Raw genomic sequence first — 23,310 nt, forward strand, 5'->3', positions numbered from 1 at the left:
AAGCGAGTAGGGAGTAGGCTGTGATGATTATGGTTGTTAAACAAAGGTGTTATACTTTATTTCATAGTTTGGGATGACTCACTGTTTTATAAAATCCCAGGCTGAGTCACTTCATTATTATAAGCCAAGAAAGATGAAACGAGAGACCCAGCTGGCTTGCATCCTTACTAGCCTGGGGCAGAGCCTGGCAATCCCAAACCTGAATGATGCCTGAACTGGTTCCATTTCCCTTTCAAGTAGACTCCACAACAACACTGGTACAAAATCTCTAACACTTTTTCACTAATTGCAGAAGGGGCCAGTAATTTATTTTGAGGATCAATCTATAGTAGAAAGAGAAGATATAAAATAAGATATAAGATATTTTATATAAGATATAAAATATCACTTATCTCCATGTTGAAGTAGTAGTTTTAGGCACTTTAGTGATAAAATGTCAGATATAGCTAATTGCTAAACCAGTCGGAACAAAGCTTGCAACCAAGGTCAGACACATGGGAGATAATAGAATGGCAATATGTAAATATTGAGCAAAAGTTGAAGACAGACCAAAGTAAAAAATGAAGCGCTCAGAACACCAAGTGTCACAGAGTCTGGACACCACGGTCAAAGCGGGACATTCAAGATGAAGGCTGTAGAGACCACTACTCAGCCATGTGCTGTGCCAAGCCTCTTCAGTCGTGTCTGACTCTTTGTGACCCCATGGACTAGCCTGCCAGGCTCCTCTGTCATGGGATTCTCCAGGCATGAATATCGGAGTGGGTTGCCATTTCCTTCCCCAGGGGTTCTTCCCAACACAAGGATCAAACCCGAGTCTCCCACATTGCAGGCAAATTCTTTACCATCTGAGCCACCAGGGAAGCTCCCCATAAAATAGAATGAAATATTGCCATCTGCAGCAACGTGGATGGACCTAGGAATTATCATACTAAGTGAACTAAGTCAGAAAGAAAAAGACAAATACCATATGATACCACTTACATGTGGAATCTTTAAAAAAAAAAAAAAAAGAAGAAGACAAATGAACTTATTTACAAACCAGAAGCAGGCTCATAGACATAGAAAACAAATTTATCATTACCTGAGGTGAAAGGGAGTGGGAGAAGGATAAATTAGGAGTTTGGGATTAGTAGATACAACTACTGTATACAAAATAGTTAAATATAGGGAGTTAAGCTATTTTATAGCATAGGGAACTTTATTCAGTATCTTTTAATAACCTATAATGGAAAAGATCTGAAAAATAATATATATTAATAAATAATATTTGTGTGTGTGTTAGTCATTTGGGCTTCCCTCAAGGCTCAGCTGGTAAAGAATCTGCCTGCAATGTGGGAGACCTGGGTTCAATCCCTAGGTTGGAGAATCCCCTGGAGAAGGGAAAGGCTACCTACTCCAGTATTCTAGCCTGGAGAATTCCATGGACTGTATAGTTAATCATTCAGTCAGGTCTTACTCTTTGTGACTTTTTTTTTTATTTGAAGTGTGGTTAGTTTACAATGTTGTGAATAACTGAATCTATATATATATGCCCTTACATATATATTCATATATATTCAGTTATATATATATGTGTGTGAATATATATCTCTTTGGGCTGTGTCACTCAGTCGTGTTTGACTCTTTGCAACCCTATGGACTATAGCATTCCAGGCTCCTCTGTCCATGGGATTCTCCAGGCAAGAATACTGGAGTGAGTTGCCATGCCCTGCTCCAGGGGATCTTCCCAACCCAGGGGTCAAACCCAGGTCTCTCGCATTACAGGTGATTCTTTACTATCTGAGCCACCAGGGAAACCCAAGAATGTACATCCTCACACGTTTATATAACTGAATCACTATATATATACATATATATGTGTGTGTGTGTGTGTATATATACATATATATATATATAAAACTGAATCAGTTTTCTGTACACCAGAAACTAACACAACATTGCAAATTTACTGTACTTCAATTAAAAAAAAATTAAGGCCATGGTCATAGAATTTGAAGGAGTATATGCTAGGTGTCAGAAGCCATACAGAGTAACCTGAGAAGCAAACTCTGTAACAAGAACAAACATCAATAACAGACAAGTACAGATAAAAGAAACAGATGCACAGAGTGGGAAGACATGAGACTCAAGAGCTGAGATCTTAACACCTCCTTAATCCTGGTTCTCATACTGTTTTAAGGCCCAACTGCAACTCTGCCCTTGAATAGCCTGTGAGACTTCTGTATTCTTATAATAAACTCCATGACCCCTTTTCTTTAAGTCAACTCCAGTTGCTTCCTGTTACTTGCAACCAAAGAATTTTAATTGACATAGCACATGCTCCTTATAAAGACCCTGAAGCAAATTGCCAAGTCCTTCTCCAGAAAGTTCATCAGGATTCATTTACCCAACAACAGGGTCCGTTTTCCTCCACCCTTACTAACTCTGGATATTTCCATTCTTTCAAATCTTTACAAACTCCCTTTTATATTCTAATGCCTGGCATCTGCAGAAATAGCATTTTCACATGATGGCTTTGCCATAGAAATACAGAAGGAATGGATATCAGGGAGAGATTTTGGACTTAGGGAACAAGCACTCCTATTGACATAAATGTGTGTTATCTTCCAATGGGAAAATTGTGAGATCATCTGTGGCTAAATACGGGATAGTAAGATCATGCTAAACAAGGGGATTTTGGAATGAATGGACAGAAGGGTGGATGAGTGTGTGCTGCATCACAGGCTAAGAGATATAGAACACAGTAGCTACCTCTTGGGTCTCAAGGAAATCACCCAGCCCATAAGGCTTTCTTCTTCTTATGATCCCGCTGCTGTCCACAGCTGATCCATCAAAAGGATGCCTACTCCACCATACTATATTAATTACAACTTTACACAAGGAGACAAGATGAGTATAAGCATTAGAAAGGAAGAAACACTACCATTTTACTACCTATAAGACTGATTACTCTGATGTCTATGAGTAACTGAAAATTATGCAAACTTATGAAAGAGTTCAGAGAAGAAAATAGCTAAAAATAAACATGCGTAAATCAATACATTCTAGATAAAACTGGTTAAACAATATAGATTATGTCACTCTCAATCACACAAAAAATTTAAATATCTGAGGACTGGCATGAACATAAATCTGTTAGATCTATATAAACAGCAACAAGCAGAAAAAAATTCCATTTATATAATAAGACTGCTTAAATAAAGAAATGTATCTTTCAAGATGGGACTATTTAGTTTTATAAGACGTAAGTTATCTCCTGAGGTCAATTAAAATTCAACTAAGATATACTTAGAATTGAAAAAAATATTCATCTGGAAGACCATGAGGTTCATAAAATGTTGGATTAATAGGGTACACTTCTTCAAACACATAATAAAGATTACCATAAGGCTACCCTGGTGGCTCAGATGGTAAAGAATCTGCCTGCAATGTGGAAGACCCAGGTTTGATTCCTGGGTTGGGAAGATTCCCTGGAGAAGGAATGGCAACCCATTCCAGTATTCGTGCCTGGAGAATTCCATTGACAGAAGAGCCTAGAGTGCTACAGTCCATGGGGTTGCAGAGAGTCAAACATGATTGAGTAACTAACACTTCCATAAGGCCACAGTAATCACAAAAGGGTGGTACTAGCAGTAGAATAAACAGAAAAAATTCAATGAAAAGAAGAAAAAGACAGCCTGAAAAAGAGTCATACACACACACACACACACACACATATATATATGCCATGCGTATGACAAAGGTTAGATTATAAATCAATGGAAAAAGAATGAACTACTGGCAAATTATATTTGAGATAAACACAGTTAGAACCAATATGTATCTGTTACATTTGATTACAAAACCCAATATCTTCTCTAGCCAGTTTAAGCAGAAGCATATTTATTGCGTAGTACTAAATGGCTTAAAGAATCATTAAGAGGACTGGAAAAAAAAAAAAAATAGAACATGGGCTGTATTTCCAGGAATGACTCCTAAAGCCACATGGCAGGTCTAGGCTGAGAGAGTTGGTGCCAAATTGCTAAGTTTCTTCTACTATTGCCAGATCTAAAACTGTACAACATTTGCTATTTTCTTTATTGGTAAAATCTATGCCATCTACCTTACCTTTCTCCCCATTCAATTCCCTTGCAAAGTCAAATCTCATACAAGTACATCTCTTTCACAAAACCTAAATCACATCAGAAATACTAGCTACACAGAAGTGAATAAATACTAGGGGCCTTGCTTTCCCGCATGTGCAGTGCAAGGGGGGGGGGTGCATTGGAAGAGAAATAGATGGTGGGTAGACCAGTTCACACAGACCAAAACAACCCTCAGAGAATTTGCATACAGAGAACCAAGTTAGGGAGTAGGACAAAATACAGATATATTTAAATATACTGTGCCTTGCAATGTGATACATAATAATAGAAACTGGAAAAAGCCCTAATTTCAGTATGAAATAGCCTAATTATGGTACATATGTGGACTGTCATGCATCCATTTAAAGAATTAGAGGATAATTAATGATATGAAAAGATATTCACAGTGGGGTCATTGAATTTTAAAATCAGGTAAAAGAGTATGTGGAGTATAATTCTATTTTGTGAATTATCCCTATAAATTGTATTATACTCATTAATAGATACATGTAATATATAGTCAATTGATGCTCTAGAACAAAACACACACCACACACACATATTTATTTGGGGAAATAGAATGAGAGTGAGGAGAAAAAAGGTTATACACCAAAATGATAACATTGACTGTCTCAGAACAATGGGATTGCAGGTTCCGTTTCTTTCTTTTTTCTTGATTATAACTTTAAAATGGATATATAACAACATAGTATCTATTATTACAAAAGAAGTTTCCTTTTTATAAAGGAAGATAAATCAATATGATTTAGAATAAAGATTTTTAAAATCCTAAGTAAAATATTAGCTAAGAAATATTTTTAATAAAAGTTAACATATAATGAGAATTTACTATTTGACAAGACATTATTCTTAGTGTTTTAAATGTATTAATATATTTATTCTTTATAACAACCAAAGAGGTAAATACAATTATTTTCATTTTACATGAAGGAACCTAACACACAAAAAAGGTTAAGCGCTAGTTCCATTTGACAGGCGAGGTTTTTGTTTTTCTTTCTTTCACGGGAAGGTGTAAAACTATTCACATGCTCAAACTCTGAAACCCATTGTGGCTTTATTTGGAGATGGGACTCTCAAGGTGTCTTCTAGAAACAAGACCAATGAATCCACAATGACCAGGTAACAGAAGGAGGAGAATCTCAGGGCAAAGGCCAGAGAGAGAAGAGGAACAGAGATTAGATCAAGCCCTGAGCCTTTGGAGTGTGAGCACGGACTCCAAGACCCTAGACGACCAGAGAACTAACCCTAGGGAGTTTCAAACAGCGAGAACTCACACAAGGGAAACCACATGAATACAAGACCTGGCATCACCCAACCACCAGTAGCACCCTGTGCAGGATGCCTCATCTAAACAACAAACAAAACAAAAATACAGCTAACAGTGTTAATGTTGATATCAGTATTTAATGCTAAGTTCTTGTTAGCTAACAATTACTGGGCACCAACATATCAATAACAATTCAATTCAGCTACTTAAGGTGTACTAGCCAATGGCTTTTAATATATTCACATGCAAGCGCATCCTTCATCACAATTAATTTCGGAACATTTTCATCACCCCGAAAAGAAAGTCCGCACCCTCTAGTTGGCACCATCCACCTCCACCAATCACCCTAGACAAAATATTTGACGCCAAACCTATTGTCCCTTTGCAACAACCCTATATGACTGGGACACACAGATATATATCTATATCACACAGATAAAGGAAACTGAGCCACAGATGGCTAAGAAGCTTGCCCAAGTTTATATAACCAGCCAGCAGTAGAATTGGGACTTAAATTTAGGCAGACTGCCTTCAGAGCACTTCTCTTAACTCTGATGTTATGCCACCATCACTATATTACATGACAAATATTAAAATTTATGAACAAGTAGGAATTATTCCAAAAATATAAGAATGGTTCAACTTGAATAAACCTCATAATAAAGTATATCATATTGATAATTACAATTTTTAAAATCATATGCCAAAAAGCATTTGATAACATTCAATGTCTATTTCTAAGGGGGAAAAAGATTGAAAAAATTCCTTAACAAGCATAGCAGAATGCTTACACACCATCTCAAGTAGATACAATACCTCATAATGACACAATGAAGCAATGCATAAGGAATAAAGAATAAAACATGTCCATTATCATTATCCTAATAAATTTATTCCAGAAGTTTCATCCAGTGCAGTAAGTCAATAAAAAAAAATTGAAGTTCCTTTTGAAAAAGAAAATGCAAAAAATTATTTCTAGAGAATAGACTACATAAGTAGAAAAATACTAGAAAATCAACTTCTAAATCATTTTCAGTAATACAACATTCCAGTAATCTAAGAAACTTCACAGAAGATTATGAAAAATAACACAGCATAAATGTGTGTGGGATTGGCCCGAGAGAGTCAGCTTAGGGCTCAAATCTGTCTTTCGGCCCGTACAGTCCCCATAATCATTAAGTCCTGCTTCACCTCACAAGAATGCATCCCGGTTAAGATTCTTTACATTCTTTTTCCTTGTTTATTTTGCCCAGAAAAATACTTGAAACCACAATGTTAGATGGATCATTTATTTTTCTGTTTCAGTATTTTAGCTAGAAGGAAGAGAAGATGATTTTTCATGAATCTTTAAATTACAGTGATTTCGACATTTTATTAGTTACAGGATTTATCACCCAAGGGGAAAAAGGAAGAACTTCTGCAAAGGAAGAGTGGAAAAGCTACGGGACAGCAATACATATTCCCTTCTTCCCTGACTCACCAGTCAAAACCTCCAGGAGTATAGAGAAAGGGCCCTTCCTTTAATGTCCATGTGACTGAGGCCGTTACAGAGTGACAATATCTTGGAACATCTTACAGACTGCTGGTGTAAGAGATCCAAACTGATGGGAATTCATGGCTTTGACTGTCCTGGAGCCCAAACGTATCTGTTCAACTAGAGGCAATTAGGACTTTCAAGAGCTTCGACCTAATGAACTTACCAGATATTTTTTTGATAAATTGTCATTTATGCACCTTTATCTCCTTCCTCCCATAAAGGCTTCTGTGCTAAGATGTCAATATATTAATTTACCTTCAGAAACAGATCAATAGCTGAGGAGCACAGGAAGAAAACTGACTTGGGGTGAGAACCCTAGTCTGAATCTCAGATTATCCATTTAAACACCATGTATAATCTTAGCTGAGCCACTTAACTCTCCCATTCACCTAAAATTATCCTCATAAATGTCAACAATAACCTGACGGTTTTCAAGTGTAATAGATCCTTTTATTAAAAATCTCACTTAAACTTTCCATGGCTCTGGACCCTGCCAATCCCCTTTCCCCCTTGAATTTACATACCACCACCTTTCTGATTCTCCTCCCATCTGTCAGATGATTCTTCTTATTCATTAGCTCACTTCTCACACCGATGATCTGACTTCAGCACTCAGTTACTTGGGTTAAAACCCTTTCTCCGGGTAACCTCATTCAAATTCACAGATTCAAGTCCCAGATCTTTATCCTGAGACCCAGAACGGTAGACAGGATGTCTCCACTGGAACAAGCCAGAGAGACTTAAACACAACAGATCGCAGGTGAGTTAAATAAACATCTACCCTCACGCCTCCCACACTGTCCAAATCTGGAAACAAGTTCCTCAGGTGAGGATGATGCTGCTGGCCTGTGGATGGTCCTTTGAGTAGCCAGGTTTGAGAATTAAGGCCTCTTTTTACAATTCCAACAACCAGACTGTCAAGTCTTGTGAATTCCACCTTGTTAATATCCTTTTCCTCCTCCTCATCCCTCCCCCACTGCCTTAGTTCAAGATTTTATGACAACTCCTTCTCTCTACTGATTTCCCTAACACCTTTCTGGACCACACTAATTTTTTCTACATACTCCTTAACTTATCAAAGGCAAATCTAAGGCTCTTCATTGTCTCTCCATGACTCTATAATTATTTCAGCTCCCTTATTTTGTACACCAGGTCATGTATGGTCTGCCCTCATCCTATCTCTAGAACTTCATCTGCAGTCACCTACCCACATTCCCTGCCCCTCCATAAATTACCTCTGTTTCCCCAAACACATCATGCTGCTCCATGTACACCTGTCCACCAGCTCTCCCTTCCTTCTGTTGCAATCTCATTCCAAAACCCTAAGCTTACTCTTCTCTCATCTTCCTAGAACAGTTCATTCATCCCTTTAGCAAAAAGTCTTCCCTTATCCCCAGTGTGACAGGTTACATTCCTGCTCAAAGTTCTTCACCATTTTGTCCATTTATGTTTTTGCCATGGCTTCAGCATGAACCAAATACTTTAACTCTGAGGGCAGATTTGTGCCTTCCTTTGGCCAATAAACATAGAAGCAGAGATGATAGCCTGACAGTTCCATGTCCCTTTAGAAAAACTTCTGACATCAGTACGAGAAGAACATGTCTGACCCTGTTTCTATAGCAGCAGGAGAAACTCATGGAGTCAAACTTCTGTGGTGAGCTGATCTGAGCCCAGCTTTGATCAGCTAACCCTCAGAGGACCCACAGACCTGTGAGATAAGTTTTCACTGTTAAATAGAAGTGAGATTTTGTGGGCGCTTGTTAGGCAGCATTATAGCAATAGATTAATAAGTCAATGTGGTTTGCCTCTTCTTTGTCCTCTCATAGCATCCTTGCACACTCTTGTCCTGTTTTTCTCCAAGACAAATAACAAAACAAAACTGACCCAGCTGCCAGTATTACCACTAAGCGTATCACAGACTCCAGCCAGAGGGGGAAAAAACTCCTCTCTGCATTCTAAATTGGTTTCTTTTTGAAGGCCAAGAACAGGGCCTTTCCTGGTGGCTTGGTGATGAAGAATCTGCCTGCTGGTGTAGGAGACGCAGTTTTAATCCCTGATCCAGGAAGACCCCATATGCCTCGGGGCAACTAAGCCAGTATGCCAACCACTGAGCCACACCTAGAGAGTAGCCCCCACTCCCCACAACTAGAGAAAGCCAGCACAGCAACGAAGACCCTGCACAACCAAAAATGAACAAAATCACTTTTAAAAAACAAGGCAAGAACACCCTGCCTAGCACTGCTCCTCCAAATCCCGGAATACTTGAACTCTTTAGTTTATTAACACTCTATTCAAAACAACTTTACCCTTGACTTTTACAAGACTAATGCCTACATGTATATGCAAACTTTTATTTATAGATGACAATCAAGTGAATAAACATATTTTCCTGCCATGAAAAAGCTAATTTAACCTTGGTTATTTAGGGAGTCCAGCTCTTTTAAGTGTGGAGTAACTCAAAAAACTTCACAAGTAAAAATACTTCTATTTTCCCCGTGCTCTTATCTGAGCTTGTCCTTGCCACAAGGTCAGGGGCTGAGCATTAGATTCCAGTGAGCTCTTAGTATTCTAAAAATTCTGTGTCTTGCAAGGGTGATGGTAGCTTGGAGATTTGTCAGTGAGAGCAGAAATCTCCAAGGCACTGTTTTGTGGAGATGCTAAATCGAAAAGATCAGTCATGGTCCAAACTCATCAGCAAACCCGGATGAATACACAGGCAGAGGACCCCCAGAATGAGTTTGGAATCAGGCACCTTGGGTACCCAATTCTTAGAGTCATAAAGCGTCGTTGCTGCATTGCTTCAGGGAGCTAGCCACAGGGAGAGTCACGCTGAGATGGACAACCTCTAACGTGAAACTTTTCATGTGTTGGGCCAAAAATTTTGTATTTGCCGTAGTTCTTTTGTGATATTTGTGCAGTAATATTTAAAGCGGTAGTTATGAAAACGTTTTGGTTGTATGGGACATGCTTCTGATAGAACATCCAGTGGAAAAAAAAAAACAGAAAACAAAATGGCTCATACATATTCCTAGAAAACAAACTGGAAAAAAAATACATGCCCAAAATAGTTGTTAGACAAGTGAGTCGAAGAGTCCATTTCAAAATTTCTATTTTTCAAAACAGTCAATGTAAAAATGTAACTCACATAAAGCAGGTTCTACAAGTAAACACTGAAAGTTTAAAAAGTTTCTCAGTGAGCACTGAACCAGAACAAAGAAGCGTGACGTCTCCCCATAGACTCCTATCAAGGGCCCCACTTCTCTCATTTCAGTCGACGTGGTCCCATCTCCAAACTGGGTTGGAGATATATGACTCACTCTTTGGCTTTCAATTTCTAGACTCCACACAGACTACCATTCTTCCAACACATTGCAACTGAGAAGATGATTACTTTGATTACATGCCAGTTACAGATTGAGGACTGGTTTTGTTTTTTGTTTTTTGTTTTTTTGATTAAACACTGGACATACCTGGGTGTTCAGCTGAAAGTCTTGAAATATCTCATCAGCAAAAGTACTCCGCTTTTTTATTGAGTGCTTATACACAGAGACTAGAAGCGTTCTTTTCGTTTTATTTGCAGAGGATGAATTTTCAGATTGCTTCTCCAAAGCCAAGCCTTCCCGTTTGGTCGACCCTGTACTATCTGCTCCCGTTCCTGCTTTTAACAAGCATGAGTGAAAGCAGCTGGTCCCAATCCCATGTAACCCTTCACAGGCTTGACGTTAAAATGGTCCATCAGCTTTTTATTTAAATAGAACTCACCTGCTCTGTTCGGCTTTGCCTCTGAGGTTTTGTTTGCCAGGAGAGAAGTGAATTTTTTTCTGAATACCTGTGAATATCTCCCCACTGGTATTAAATTGAAGCTATCGAAAAATAATACTCAATATTGATGCAAATATCCCCAGCATCCCTTGTCTGTAAAAGAGAGTGTAGATGGCATGGGGAAAGGGAGAAAGCAAAGATATCTTTCTCTTCCAAAGTCAATTCCTTTTAAGGGATATCACAAAATTGGCATAATACTATGCAATCAACACAATCTTTGTGCTAATAGAAATCTGTTCCAAATAACAGATTAGAAGTAATCTATTTACAGAACAACCAGCTTATAATAACAAAGGAATTAGTATGAGATTGCTGCAGGAATAACAAAATAGCTATTTAGAAAAGAACTTTGCTAAAAAGAGTGCTTTTTAAGAAAAGATTCTCTTTGGGGACTATTGAAAGGAAATAGAGTAAAATCATAAAACAATGGCATAGGAACATGCCTCTCACTGTCCAGAGCCTACAGAACAGTTTGAAGAAAAACACCAGGAGTAGAACACAGAAAAGAAAGGATCAGGACTGGATTTGGCAGGAAGAGTTTGGAGACGGGCCAAAGTGAGAGCTGGGGAGTCAAGGGTCAGGCTCTTCTTAAGATAGAGACAGAGGTCAGAGCCAGAGGCCCATGTGCTGAGATTTAGAGAACCATTTCTGGAAAGAGACAGAATTCTGAACTCAGGTTAGAAACAAGCAGCAGTGGGAATATGGCGGCAAGGACAGAAGCTGAAAGTAATGTGAATCTTGGACCCAAATGGATCTGGCTCCTGGATGATGTTACCTTCAAGAAAACACACTTAAAACAGCCAAAAACAATAATTAAAAATTTTCAATCTTAAACACACAACCCAAAACAGACAAAAAGCAAACAGCCGTACCCAATTCAAAATGTGTATCTTTTCTTTTCCTATGGAGATTAGCTTCATATATTTTCCCCTGAGTTCTTCTCGCTCTTCATCTCCAACCCTCAGAGTTTTCTTTGCTCTTTCACTCTTTCCAGGAGCTGGTGATGCAGAGAAAAATGCTTCTTAGAGAGAAGATGGGGAATAACCAAGTGAGACAAGTGCTTTCTCTTGGGTAAGATGGGATGTGGAGATAATTTACATAGACCAATAATTTTTTTACTATGTCTCTCTTCTTCCTTGTCAAAATTACACCCCCCTCAACACTCACACGGAGACGGCAATGGCACCCCACTCCGGTTCTCTTGCCTTGCAAATCCCATGGACGGAGGAACCTGGTAGGCTGCAGTCCATGGGGTCTCTAAGAGTTGAACATGACTGAGCGACTTCACTTTCACTTTTCACTTTCCTGCATTGGAGAAGGAAATGGCAACCCACTCCAGTGTTCTTGCCTGCAGAATCCCTGAGATAGGAGAGCCTGGTGGGCTGCCGTCTATGGGGTCACAGAGAGTCAGACACGACTGAAGCAACTTAGCAACAGCAGCAGCAAACACTCACATATCTACATACACAAGAAAATTCTTATATTAAGTGGGGATCCCAGAAGTTCTTTTTATTTGCAACCTAGCTTTCCCTCTCTTCTATTGGGGATGTGCTTCTGGAGGTTTCCAGGTGAACAACCACAGCTCCCTCCACTCAACTCAATTGGATGCTGCTGGATGGGCAGCTTTCTGGGAAGCAAACACAGTCGGCTCAGTTTTTAGTGGAATGCCATTCCAGGAGCTCTCTGATATTTGGCACCAAAGTAACAATCATCCTAGGGGCTTCCCTGGTGGTTCAGATGGTGAAGAATCCACCTACCAGTGCAGGAGACCCGGGTTCGATCCCTGGGTCAGGAAGATTCCCTGGCAAAGAGAATGGCTACCCACTCCAGTATTCTTGCCTGGGAAATCCCATGGACAGAGGAGCCTGGGGCGTACAGTCCATGGGGTCGCAGAGTCGCCAGGACTGCGCAACTAGCGCTTTCAGCAAGTCCTCCTAGTTGCAGACTTCCACTAGATGTCCCTCTCTTCAGTCGACACGAAGGAATGCGTCTCCACCCCACATCTGGGTTTGAGACCACAAAGGAGAAAGAATGCTTATGTGGACAGAGCCTCTCAGTGAATTATTAGAAATACAAGTTGGAGTCAGAGCTTGGCTACCGGGACTTGCTGGTGGTCCAGTGGGGTAGGAATCCACCTGCCGGTGCGGGGGACAAGGGTTTGATCCCTGGTCCAGGAAGATCCCACATAGAGCAGGGCAACTAAGCCCATGCGCAGCCCCTGAGCAAGCTCTCGTGCCTGTGCTTGCAGCAGGAGAGGCCACTGCAGTGAAGGGCCCGTGCACCTCTCTTTCAAGTCCTCTGTCTTTAGAGAGTGGAGGCATGTCTAACATTCTATCCCAGCATGAAGTTCTCTTCATTAAAAACCCCTATGACCTCAAAGCTTTAAATGTTGTCTCCTTTTCCTCAACTTTATTGTCTGTAATAGCAAGACTTAGAGGAATGGTGAAGTCCAATAATTCCGGATTGGAAATGGACTCTGCATGAATTCTAGAATCTCCATCCATTAACCATACCCAGAGAAAAGCTTGTTCTCAGACTCTGCCAGTCAGTAGCCAATCAGACTGAGCCACACCCAGGACACACACACAAAAATGACATGTACAGTCCTTGAAAGAGCTCACATCAGATCAAGCTTACCCTTCACTGATAAAGATATTCATCAAAGTACCTTGCAATTAAGTGGATTGCACTAGCTTAGTGTTTAAGCAACTCCTCCTGGAGAAATAGTTAACAAAAAAAGAAAAGGGAAAAAACTTTAAAAAACATGAAGTGTATTTTCAGTGCAAATTAATAGATTTTATGGATGCATAGAATTAATGTAGGGTGCTATAGGAAAAAGAGTAATCAGAGAACAAGAATGAGTTCTTGTTGGGAAAAAAAGATGATTGATCATGGAGAAAGGAAATGGCAACCCACTCCAGTATTCTTGCCTGGAAAATCCCATGGACAGAGGACCTTGGTAGGCTACAGTCCATGGGGTCGCCAAAGAGTTGGACATGACTGAGTGACTTCACTTTCTTTCTTTCACAACCTTAATAGTGGTAGAAAAGCAAAATTGAATGAATATAGGCTAATATGTTTCATGTTTACTGTTTCTGTCTGATCACTACTTGCAGATAGTTTTAAAAGGTAAGTAGAAACTATTAAAACTTCATATAAAAAGAATTAAAAAAAAAAGATGATTGATCAAATTTAAAAATAGGTAATAGAGGCCAGAAATAGCAGGGTTAACATTAGACTGCTGAAAACAAATTAGAACAAGCACACCAAGAATTCACTCAGTAGATATTATTTAAGCATTTTCTCTGCTCTCTGTTCTGGCTTATATCCAGACACGCGGATACAAGAAGCAAACAAAGCCCTGCTCCCATAGAGCCTCCATTCTAGGAGAATTATTACAGAATTTAGAGCAACTAAAAGACATTATGTGAATCATAAGAGAAATGCTCACTAATATGAATAACAGATGACAATGGCCCAACATCTGTATAAGTAGGTCTGTCAGGAAACTACAGAATGCGTGAAGAAAACAATAGAAGAAATTTTATCTGAGTTAACTGAGGTTTACATCAGAAAGACTCACTGAATCCTGAGAAGAAATGGTAAAGAAGCATTCAATATCAAATTTAAAAACACATGTTAAAAAGCATTGTTGCACACATGCTCAGTCATGTCTGACTCTTTGCAATCCTACGGACTATAGCCCACCAGGTTCCTCTGTCCATGGGACTTTTTCTGGCAAAAATATTGGAGTGAGTTGCCATTTCCTTCTCTACGGCATCTTTCCAACCCAGAAATTGAACCCATGTCTCCTGGGTCTCCTGTATTGCAGGTGGATTCTTTATCGCTGAGCTATTGGGGGGAAATTGCTACATAATGATAGATTTAATTCACTAGGAAGATCTTTTTAAATATGAATACTCTAATAAAATAGCCTCAAAATACATAAAGTAGAAATGGATAGGCCCCACCCCCAGTCAGAGGAAAAACACACTATCAAAGTAGACCTCCACACATCTTTCTCAATTATTGACAGAAAAAGCAGAAAACAGCAGAATATCAAATATATTAAAATAGAATGAATATGGTAGACCTAAAGAAATCATGAAATCTTGCATTCAACTAGTAGAAAATATGATTTCTTCTCAAGCCTACAAAAGACATTCAGAAAAAAGATACTAAGATAAAGACTCCTGACTTCTGAATTCTAAAATAAAGATTATATCCTACACTTAATAATAACATTACAGATTGGCATCATTTATCACTCCTACAACACTCCATGCTAGAGATAACTGAGCAATGTTTAAAAATTTATTAAGGAAAAAGATCACTCAAGAGCTGTAAACTTGGCCAAAAAAATGCTCCTGTGAGAGGAAAAATGAAACATGATTTCACACGTACAAAGTACGCCTCTGGGAAGAAAAATATCATTCATGGAAGTCCAGAGAAAAATGATTCAGCATAAATAAGTAAAGAGGAAGACATAGTATAAAAAAAACCCAAAGAGCTATATAATCAGCAAACACTTTCCAAGGACTTGTTGGCATATGTTAACAAAGATCCTTCAAAGAAAAACTGCATTATGAAAAAGATCTGAAAATAAATATGCAGATTTTTAATAGATGGAGAATTTCAGAGAAAAGAGCAGGAAGGAAGTAAAACTAATAAACTTCTGAACTTGGAAAAGGGAAACATGTATTTTTTTAATAATAAAAGTTAATGTCTTAAAATATTGTTAAACAAGTAACTTCAAAGAGATTAGAAAAGCACCATAATTTCAAGATGGAAAATTAGAACAAAGAAAAATAAGGATATACAAAAGCATAGTAAAGAAAAGTAAAAAGAGTCAACTAAATAACTCTATTATACAAAACCTCATGGAATGAGTAGTAAAGCAAAACTAAGTTTTTTACTGTTTATAAACTGCCTGTGCATGAATGCTCACTCGAATCCAACTCTTTCAACCCCACGGACTTTAGCCTGCCAGGCTCCTCCGTCCATGGGGTTTTCTGGGCAAGAACACTGGAGTGGGTTGTCATTTCCTCCTCTAGAGGATCTTTCTGACCCAGAGATCGAACCCGCATCTCCTGCATTGACAGGTGGATTCTTTTACCACTGAGCCACCTGGAAAGCTCCTATAAACTGCATGCCCAAAACAAAATAATCATTATCTATAGTGAAACAGATCACCAGCCCAGGTGGGATGCATGAGACAAGTGCTCGGGCCGGCTGGGAAGACCCAGAGGAGTCGGGTGGAGAGGGAGGTGGGAGGGGGGATCGGGATGGGGAATACATGTAACTCCATGGTTGATTCATGTCAATGTATGACAAAACCCACTGCAATGTTGTGAAGTGGTTGGCCTCCAACTAATAAAAATAAATGAAGAGAGAAAAAAAAAAGAAATGAATAAAGAAACAGCAGGCCCAGAAATACTAACATTTGGAGAAGTCTAAATTCAAACAAATAAAAACTGTGCTATCAAGTTGATATAAAAAAATGGTCCAATAATGTCTAAGTCATACACATTTAATTTGGCCAAAATCATAATAATAATAGGACACTATAGCAAACCATCTTAATGTGATACCTAAAGTGAAAGAATAGTTTAAATTAAATATACTAGTCACAAATGTAATTAGAAAGAAAATGTAGATTTCTATCTAGCAAAGAACTCACATGCTTTTCAAGTTACTTTGGAATTAGACACACTAATTCTAAGTTGTAAATAGAAAAAATGTTCAAGAACACTTGAAAAAATATTGACATAGGAATAGTATGAGTAACTTTCATGCATCTTATATTAAAACATCTAACATTGTAATAATTAAAACAAATATTAAATTATTATATATATAATTATTTAACTAAAAGAGTTGAGAGCAACAGACTAAATTTTTTCTTTCTCATCCTTTCTCTTTCTCCATAGGCACATATATTTATAAAGCATATATATGTACATATATGAACAAATTGCACAATTGATGTTATAAAGGTTGACTTTCGTTTTGAGAAAAATAAAGGTATATCTTCACTTCCTACCATACACTTAAAAATTGCAGTAAGATTGAGTATTTTACCACTGAGAATATTAGAAGCACAAAATAAATGGAACAAAAGGTGTTCAGATATATTTATAAACTGACGGAGGACAAAATATTTTTAATCTTGTCACAAAATTCAGAAACTATAAATGAAAATAATACAGAATTGATTAAGGGGAAATGAATATAGCCAAAGACATTACATTCAAAGCTAGGAAAATATAGCTTTGATATGTAAAAGACAAAAAAGACAAAAGGTTAGTCTAACAACTTCCAAATTAAAATGACCAGCAACTGAAAAAGGGTATGCAAAGAAAAATAAGAAGCTTAACGAAAAAACAATCAATCTCATCAGTAAATGAAGAAATAAAAGTCAAAATAAAAGTTAGAAATAGTTAAACACCTACAATTTTGTTAAGAATCAAAAGATGCCTTAGGACCAATATTAAAGAAAGCATGGGGGAAATAGGCCTTCTAATAACTGGACATCTTCATGGACATCCAGTTAAGTAGAATCAAAAATTGAACGCCATATTCAATTGTTGTATCAGCAATTTCACTTACAGAAATTTATCTCATGGAAGTAGAAAAGTGTGCAAAGATGCTTAAGGATTCCAGCATTTTTTAGGAGGGAAAAGTTATAAAAAGTTAAATGTTCACCAAGCATTATTTTAATTACAGTTCATGCACTGTGGATATTGTGCAGCAGTTTAAAAGTTGAGATACATGTATATCCATATGCATGAAAGTTGTCCAAAATATGGGAGAAAAACAGGTTTTAAGATAATATGTATGCCATAATCCAATTTTTGCCTTACAAAAATGCCTTTTACATATTGGAGGTGCAAAAATGTAACTTTCTTGATAACTGAATTTGATCTTCTGAGGTTCTATTTCCATTCAATGGTAGAAAAAAAATTCACTCACTCATGCGGAGTAACTTAGAAAATTATTTTAAAATTTAGTTTGTTGAAGCTTAACGCTGTTTGCTTTGGAAAACTTCTCTGTTTTTTTTTTTTTTCTTGGAAATGTCTCACCTACGAGGAAACTCATGGAATTCCTGGCATTGGAAAGAGGAGGTGTGTCTGTCTCTGAGACTTGCAGTGATTCCAGGCTTATCCCACCTGGGGTCTAAGGACTGAGACCACATATGACAAGTCAGCCATGCCTTGTTTTTGTGTCTTTGCTGAGTGCCCTGCTGCTGCCTGTGGTTCTGACAGGTACTCAGGCCAGAATTCCTGTGCATTCTATCTCCTCCATCCCAGACCCTCGGTCTTTTCCCATCCATCAGGTCACTCAGCAATTTGTGGGATAGAACAAGACTTTTGGGGGGATGATGGTGCCAAGTGATTATTTTTTTTAGGAGATAAAACAGCATGACTCTCATCCAAAAATAAAATGAACACATGGCAAATATTTCCTTTAGCTCATTAATTCATGAGGGAACCAGTAAGATGTTACAATCCAGTAATAAAAGGAAAACTGAAAGAGTAGGATCTGGAATTCTTCCCATCAGTATTAAGCAGGGCAACTACCACCAGGAGGCTCCAAACGACAGGAGGGATGCAACAGCTGTGACCCATGCGGCAAACCCCAGGAAAGCTCAGAAGGTCCCCCGCAGCTTGTCTTAATCATTTCATTCACCTTTAAATAACCTGATACTGCACTGAAAGTAATTACCTTTGTTGGACTTCAGTGTTGGGATTTACATTTGGTTGAGTACTGTCTTAATTCTCTTAAACCTGAACTTATTCAACATCCGAATATGCAAACATCTGACTACCATTTTTATGCCCTCTACTATAGCACTTTTCTCAGCATTTACATATTGAAGAATTATTTTATTGTAAATTAGCTTCCTTTCATATGTTTTCCATTATATTACAGCTAGAGAATTAAGAATATTGATTTTTTAAAAAAAGAAATATGAACTAGGTAGATTGCATTACTAAGAATCTCATTTCAGGATAGTAATAATTTTTTAAACTAAAAATTGTTAATAAAGGTAGGCACTGGCTCTGATAAAACTGAGAGTGGCTGCTTCTATGGACCTGTACTCCAGACATTAAGGAGAGAAATATCTCCAATAGTAATAGTGACATTGGGCTTTAGCTAGGTTTGTCTTCAGCATAATGGGAAGTCCTGGAACTCTTCCTGTTTAATGGCCTGGGTGGGGCCAATGCCTTATGAGTATAGGTGATACTTGAAGTCTATCATGCCATCTCTGCTCCAATATACTTGTATAAACGAATGCTGTGAACAATTAGTATACTTCTTAATGATTATTATTTTCGATAGCAGTTCCAAAACTAAAATATGCTAATGTATCTGCATATATGGATATTATTCTGAATACGTCATTCTTTTCTCTTTTATTCCCTTTGAAATAGTCATTTAAATTGTACATAGTAAATTAATTTTAAAGTAAACAAAATCTATTAGATCGTTCCAAATCTGAATTCAGGGTTCATGGTAAAGTTGCATCTTCAAAACGCACAAATTTTTACATGAATGAAGCATTCAACTCATGTGTCCCCAAATAAGGCAAGGATATGAGAAGAAAAGAATTAACAAAGATAGGATCAAGAATTACTAAATTCATATATAAGAAGACAGTAGGAAGAATAATAAAACCCAAGAGCTGTTGCTTGGAAAATGCTAATACATTTGACATCCTCTACCAAAGCTAATAAAACAACAGAGGAAATAGAAGAAATGTCAATACATTCATAGTGAGAAGGGACTATGCGGGGGTGGTTTTATTATTATTATTTTTTTGCGGTGGTGGTTTTAGTCACTAAGTTGTGTTTCACTCTTTGCCATCCCTTGGACAGGCTCCTCTGTCCATAGGATTTCCCAGGCATTACTGGAGTGGTTGCCATTTTCTTCTCGAGGGGATCTACCCGACCCAGGGATCAAACCCGGGTCTCCTGGTTGGCAGGAGGATTCATTACCACTGAGCCACCTGGGAAGTCCAAAGTGGCTATAGCTGAGAAGGGACTGTAACAAATACAAAAGTGCTATTTTTTTTAAGAAATGTTTTAATAAGGAAAACATATTCACACACACTCAGCCCTATGTTCGGGGGCAAACAGATCTCCCTGTAGGTGTATCAGAGGTAGCGACTAGCAAACACATCTACAAGTGAATTCATATTCTTCTCCCTGCCTTCACCCCAAATATGTTCCTTATCTAAATTCTCCTCTTAGTAAATGGCACCACTATCACGCTTCCCTGGTGGCTCAGAGGGTAGAGTCTGCCTGCAATGTGGGAGGCCCGGGTTCCATCCCTGGGCTGGAAAGATCCCCTGGAGAAGGAAATGGCAACCCACTCCAGTATTCTTGCCTGGAGAATTCCCACGGACAGAGGAGCCTGGGGGGCTACAGTCCATAGAGTGGCAAAGAGTTGGACACGACTGGGCAACTTCATCATGCTTAATCTGGAGACAAGAGAATTTTATTTCATTTCCCCTTGTAATACACATCCCATCAAATTACTAAATCTTGGTTGCTTTTATTTCTCACATGTATCTAAAATAGCCCACTTCTTTTCATCTACACCAACACCCTCCTCTAAGCAAACATCATTTTTCACTTCAGATTCATTAGTAGCATCCTACCGGTCTCCTTTCATTCACTCATGGCCCCATCTAAACGATCATCCAATCAGCTCACGATTTGCCTCCTTGCCTGGAAACCACTGAGTGGCCCATTGCTCTTAGAATAGAGGGAAAATTCCCTAGCATGAATGATAGGGTTCTACCTAACATAGTTCCTGTCGTCCTGATTCTAGCCCCCCTTTTTTCATGTTCCATATATACACTCTTTCACGTACTTAAGAGCATGCTTTAAAATTTTTACACATGACCTACCATCAACCTTTCCATGCCCCCTTTGCACCTAGATAACTTCTACAGTCTTCAGCTGTAAACTTGAAAGTTGCTTTCTCAGAGGAGCCTTATTTGCTGCCTCTTCCTTTTTTCAGACAAGGTTAAGTCCCATATAAAATTCATCTCATTCATAATAATTACTCTTACTAGTAAGCTTACTGTAAGCTCTGTGAGAATAGGCACAGGACTGAACTTTGGGGACCCCAGCAGAAGAAATGATTCAAATAATATACTATAGTAATACCAGAAAAAAAACGACAATGTGAAATTTTCAGTTACCATCATTAATGTGATCTTCATGGCTGCTGGTGGTGAAGACATAAGGAAGTGAGAAAAACAGTATTGGAAATTAGGAGGGGATCCTTTTTAAATAGTGGCACAAAGTTTAGTAACACTAACACCTACAGGAATGTGGAAGAATTAAAAAAAAAAAAGTGCCTACAGGCTGAGTAGTTTAACTAAGGAGATATCCACGTATAGTATTGCAGGTTTTGCCTGTGTTCTTATAGACATTTATAGTAAAATGCAACAGGAGAGAGATGAGCTAAAGGATTGTTAAATATAAAGAATCCAGGAATTGTTTGGTTTTATAACTATCAATTTCTAAAAATAGTAAACAGTGCTAAGTAAAAATGACTTTGGGCAAAGAACAAATTGAGGACACCGTCAGGAAAACATGGTCTAAAGATGAAGCTAAGTTTATGACCATATAGTATTTTCTTCATATTTCAAAAACCCTTAACTAGGTGCCTCTAAGAACCATCCAAACAGGGCTTCTAAACAATGAAAAGTGTTGTCCTTGCTATAAACATCCACGTGTAGGTTTGTCTGTGGACATAAATTTTCAGCCTTTGGGTAAGTACCAAGGATCTCAATTGCTGGATGCTGCTAAGAATGTGTGCGATTTATGGGGTCGCAAAGAGTCGGACACGACTGAGCGACTGAACTGAAGAATCTGTTTAGTTTTGTAAGAAACACCAAATTGTCTTATAAAGTAGCTGAACCATTTTGCATCCCCACCAGCAATGAATGAGAGTTCCTATTGTTCCATATCCTTGCCAGCATTTGATGTTATCAGTTTTTAAAATTTTTGCTATTCTAATAGGTTTATGGATGGCATCACCGACTCAATGGACATGAGTTTGAGTAAACTCCAGAGTTGGTGATGGACAGGGAGGCCTGGCGTGCTGCAGTCCATGCGGTGGCAAAGAGTCGGACACGACTGAGCAAATGAACTGACTGACTGAATAGGTTTATAGCGGTATCTTGGTTTTTTGATTTTCCTTAATAATATATGATGTTGAGCATCTTCTTGTATGTTTGTTTGCCATCTATATATTTTCTTTAGTGAAACACCAGTTCAGGTTTTTTAGCTATTTAAAAAAATTGTACTTTTATTACTACTGTTTAATGTTAAGATTTCTTTGTATATTTTGGGAAAGAGCACCTTATCAGGTGCATCTTTTACCAGTATTTTCTCAGTCTGCAGCTTGTCTTCTCATTATCTTGACAGCATCTTTCACAGAGCAGATACTTCTAATTAATTAAGTCTAGTTTATCAATTCTTTCTTTCATGGATCATGCCTTTAGTGTTGTATCTATAAAGTCCTCGCTAAACTCGAGGTCATCTTAAAGCTTTCTTACCTTTGTTAACTTCTAGATTTGTAGTTTTGCATTTTACATGTATATCTTTAATCCATTTTAATTCTTGTGAAGAGTATGAGGTCTGTGTATAGATTCATGTTTTTACATGTGGATATTCAGTTGTTCCAATACCATTTATTAAAAAGACTACATTTGTTTCATTGTGTTGGAACAAATCTTCGTTTCCTTCTAAAAGATCAGTTAACTATGTTTGGGCAGGTCGACTTTTAGGCTCTCTATTCTGTTCCATTGATCTACTTGTCCAATAATTCACCAGTATCAGACTGTCTTGATTTTAAAATTGGATAGTGTCAGCTGGACTGTCTTGATCTTAAAGTTGGATAGTGTCAGTTCTCCAATTTTGTCCTCCTTAATTATTGCATTGGTTATTCTGGGTCTTTTTGCTCTCCATAAAAACTTTAGCTAATCTGTTAATATTATAAAGTATCTTTCTGGGATTTTGGTTGGGACTGCACTGAATCTATAAATTGATTTGTGAAAAACTGACACCTGACAATATTCACAGCCTTGGAATATCTTTCCATTTATTTAGTTTTCTAATTTTTAAATGAGAATTTTTAGTTTTTCACATATAGATCTTGTCCATGTTTTGTTAGATTTATATCTAAGTACTGAATTGGTCAAAAAGTTCATGTGAGTTTTTCCATAAGATTATGGAATAAACTTTTTGGCCAATCCAGTATTTCATTTTCTTTAGCACTAATGTAAATGGCGTTGTTTTTAACTTCAAATCCCACTTGTTCATTGCTATAAGAAAGTGATCGACTTTTGCACATTAATCATACCACTTACCTTTCTATAATTGATCAGTTTCAGGTTTTTGTCGATTTGTTCAGATTTTCTATGTACACATACTATCTGCAAACACAGTCAGTTGTATTTCTTCTTCCTTCACCTGTATATCTTTTTTCTTGGCTCAGCACACTAAAATAGTAATAAT

The sequence above is a fragment of the Muntiacus reevesi genome, chromosome 10 (assembly GCF_963930625.1).
Source record: "Muntiacus reevesi chromosome 10, mMunRee1.1, whole genome shotgun sequence".
In the NCBI taxonomy this organism is placed as follows: Eukaryota; Metazoa; Chordata; class Mammalia; order Artiodactyla; family Cervidae; genus Muntiacus; species Muntiacus reevesi.